Here is a 4,512-nt window from a genome sequence, read left to right as displayed (position 1 = left end):
TCTGGCAGCATCTGTGGAAAGAGAAGCAGAGTTAACGTTTCGGGTCAGTGACCCTTCTTCGGAACTCAGAAGAATTCCGAAGAAGTTCTGAGTTCCGAAGAAGGGTCACTGACTCGAAACGTTAACTCTGCTTCTCTTTGCACAGATGCTGCCAGACCTGCTGAGTGGTTCCAGCATTTCTTGTTTTTATTTCAGATTTCCAGCATCCGCAGTATTTTGCTTTTATTCAATTAATCAGATCTAGAGGATAATGTTAAATAACAGCAATAGTGACAGTAAAGGGTTCTGAATTTTTCAGTAAATTGCAATCTGAGATATATAGATAACTTAAATGTTTTACTGAATGTTTATTAACTCCTGATAAAATAAAGTGACAACAGCACAAAGGAAACAGCTGACTCGTGAGTAGCTGATGAGTCTTTCTTTATTTAAATCTTCAGTTTATTCTGGTTAAGTCAATTAATAGTCTAATAAATAAAGCATGGCAGGGCATCTCGTCCAGTGGAGTGTGCATCCTGTTCCATGTGGGATCTCCAGGAGACTTTTCAGGCTCTGGACAACCACATGTACAGGAAGTTTTGTCAGCTGGAGCAGCAAGAAGCAAAGGGCAACGATCAGGTGTTTTTGTGACTGGAAGGCTGTTTCCAGTGGGGTTCTGCATGGCTTAGTACTATATCAATATCAATGTTAGTACATGTCAGTGATTTAGACTTTAACATAGGCGGTATGATGAAGATATTTGCAGCCTTGTGGTTGATAGTGAGGAAGTACTGCAGGAAGATGTCAATGGACTGGTCAAGTGAGCAGAAAAGAGGCAAATGGAGTTGAATCTGGAGAATTGTGACCAGTGCATTTGGGGAAGGCTAACAAGGCAAGGGAATACAATATTACTGATAGAAACTGAGAAATGGAGAGGAACAGAGAGACCTTGACGTTCATGTCCTCAGATCCCTGAAGATAGCAGGACAGGTAGATAAAGTGGTTAAGGGATACATTCCTTTATTAGCCAAGGCACAGAATATAAGGACAGCAAGTATTTCCAGCATTTTCTGTTGATGAATGGTTGCAGGCCTGAAACTTTAACTCTGTTTTTCACTGCACAGATGCTGCCAGACCTGCTGAGCATTTCCGGCGTTTTCTGTTGATAGTACAAGAGCAGGGAGGTTATACTAGTCCTGAATAAAACATTAGTTATACCACATCTAGAGTACTGTGTACAGTTCTGGTTACAGAGTTACAGAGTAGGTGTGATCGCACCAGAGAGGGTACAGAGGAGATTTATGAAGATGTTGCCAGAACTGGAGAATTTTAGCTCTGGGAAAAGATTGGAATAGGCTGGAGTTGTTTTCTTTGGAACAGAGGAAGCTGAAGGGAAATTTAATTGAGGTGCATAAAATTAGGAGGGGCCTAGATAGAATGGATGGGAAGGACCTGTTTCTCTTAGCAAGGAGGTTAATAACCAGGGGGCATAGATTTCAAGTGATTTGCAGAAGCATTAGAGAGGGAGTGGAGAAATCATTTCATCCAGAGGGTGGTGAGGGTCTGGAACTCTCTGCCTGAAAAGGTGGTAGAGGCATAAACCCTCATCACATTAAAAAAAACACTTGAATATGTGCTTGGGTTTCTGTAACCGACAGGGCAATGCACTAAGTGCTGGAAAGTGGGATTAGGCTGGGTAGCTTTATTTTTGGCTCACGTAGTTATGATGGGTCTCCTTCTGTTCCATAAGTTTTCTATGTTTCTGATTGTTGGGGATTGTTTCTGCTGATAATAACTTCTCTAATTGGGATGGATATTAATATTCTGGAGAGATTAGAAATAAAGTACTCAGCAGGTTTGGCAGTATCTGTGGAGAGAGAAGTAGCTAACGTTTCAGGTCTGTGACCTTTCATCAGATACATTGGAAGAGTTACAGAGAATTAGAGTGAGTACGTAGACTTGCATCGAATCGACAGCAGTGATTCTCAGTGTTTTGGTTGCAGGACCCTTTTCAAATGGATTAGTAATCATGGGCCCCCCCCCAACCTAAATAATACTATAAACTCCTTATACATTTACATTTCTGAATGTAAAGCTCATCAGTGTCCTGTTAAAGGGATGTTCAGGGCAGTTTGCCAGGGCTGTCCGATATAGAGAACATTGATGTGATTAGTGATGTGAAAACTTTTATCCTCCCTTCAGCTGAAAGGTAACCGGACAGGAAATATTCACAGAGTCTCATTGTAAGTTTAATTTTACAATGAAAATGATACATGTGAGTGTAAATTCTGCTTTATATCACCTCCCAGTCCTGTCCAGCACAACCAGCCCCGGTAACATGGGCCATCTTGACAGCGATGTGTGAGAAAGATAATCCTGGACTTGATTTGCTCCAAATGAAATTTCTTGTTTTATATTTCACTCCTGGGAACGGTTTGTTTATTGGGGGTAGGATTATCATTATAATGACAACACATACTGTATCCACCCATCATTCTCCCCAGACTCACCATCGTCTTTCAGTCGGGATCATGTATCTATGAAGGGGAAGTTGTTATCCTGTCTAGAGCACCCTGAATACCCTCATGTGCAGACTTTTATCTGAACAGTTGACTTATTGAATGTACTGTTAGGTGCAAGGACTTTGGTATCAAAGGCTTTTTTTTGAGACAGTCATTTACTGGGAAATGAAACTAAAAACTTCAGAGTTCTGGGAGGTCAGAGTCATGTGACCAGAGCTATTCAATGGTCAGTTCCCAGGTCTGCAGTATGGAAGCAAGCTGCAGGCTGTTGTTCTTCCAGACAAGCTGTTGGCTTTTCCAAAGACAGGCTGCAGAAAGGGAAGACTTGTTTCTGGGAGCTGCCTCTTGGCAAATATGAGTAGCTACAGCTGTTTTCAACGACTTAGAGTTACGAATGCAACCACACTATTAAAACTGTTGTAAGCAGGATCAGGGACATTGAGAGGTGACGAGACTGAACCGTTATAGGGAAGACTGCAACACTCACTATCGACGAGAAGGCAATACATCTGTGTTTGCATCTTGGAGGACAGGAGTTGGAAATCCACCTGAAGAAGCTCATGGTTTTGAGGAACATTATGGCTATTCGGTGCTATCTTTGCTGAGTGGACTGCCCAGTAAATCTGAGAGATCTATCTTTGTTGCATCTGATAATTAATGTGTAATCTTTAAGCCATATATACATAGATATGTGTGTGTTTGTGTGATTTACCTGTTCGGTCATGTTTCATCTTTGTTGCTTTTGGTTTGAGTGTTAAAGTTTATAAAACTGAAACCTTGTATGTTGGTTTTTCTATTGGGGCTGTTCGGTAATTTCGATTCTCTTGTTTTGGTGATCTCCATGGGAAACATAACACCTTGCTCCATAACTGTAAGGAATAGAAGGTCCTAGTATTGAGAGAGATGCCTCAGGGCATCAGTCTCGGTCATCCTGTAAAATAGAGGAAGGCAAACAGGGCCATTCAGCCCCTCCAGTCTGTTCCACCATTCAATTACCTCATGACGGATCTGTGTCTCAACTACATTTACCCAGTTAGGTTCCATATCGTTTAGTAGCCTTACACAACAAAAATATATCCATCTCAAATTTTGAAATTCACACTACCTCTCACTGTCGGTCTGTCGCTTCCCCATGTCTGTCTCTGTTTCACTCAGTTTCATTTTCTATAATGCTGACATCGATTCTCCACTTCACAGAATAGCTGCTACTCCAGGGTCAACACAACACCCAAGATGAGCCCGAGATTGTGCCCACATACAGAACACAATTAGACTAATTTTGCCAGTCATTTCCAATCAGGGTCCATGAAGCTGGTGGTGGATAGGAACAACATTAACCAGAGTGGAAGGAAATTGGACTCTTCCTGGTGTGAATCAGGTACTAACTTCAAGCCCCACTGATCTTCCCTTTTTGTGATATCACCATCTCCTTACTACAAGTGTTAGGAAAAGGCTGACTGTGCAGCAAAAATGTTGATTTGTCCGGATATATAAAAATGTCACAATGTAAATCCCACTTTAATTTTAAACACGTGAATGAAATGTTTTGAACTAATTACATACAGGTTTGGTTGTGAGTTTATAATATTGGCATCTTCAGAGAGTCTCATCAATCTAAAAGGCTTCTGTTAAATACATTTCCTGAGTGGATTTAAATTTAAACCAGGTTTGCAGGCATGATGATTTATTCACACGTCAAAGGTGAGAGAGATGCTGTGGGACACACGCTAAGCCCAGTAGCTGAAAGTGAATTACGGACAGGGTTGTGTTTAGTTATCCTGTGCTTGTTACCGTACCTTCCCTGGAGCCCAAGACTAGCAGAGGCATTCTGGAAGGTATGGGGAGCTGGGACTTATCCATGAGAATAACCAATGGTGTGAGAACTGAAATAATCGAGTTAGAAAGGAGAAAAGGCCCAAAAAGGGAACAGGACATCAATTATTCTACTGTTATCTTGGAGAAATTAAGGACCCAACAAAGTGTGTGTTTGAAACAACATTAATTTATTTGA

The sequence above is a fragment of the Heterodontus francisci genome, chromosome 34 (genome assembly GCF_036365525.1).
Source record: "Heterodontus francisci isolate sHetFra1 chromosome 34, sHetFra1.hap1, whole genome shotgun sequence".
NCBI lineage: Eukaryota > Metazoa > Chordata > Chondrichthyes > Heterodontiformes > Heterodontidae > Heterodontus > Heterodontus francisci.
Note: the sequence above shows the minus strand (reverse complement) of the source record.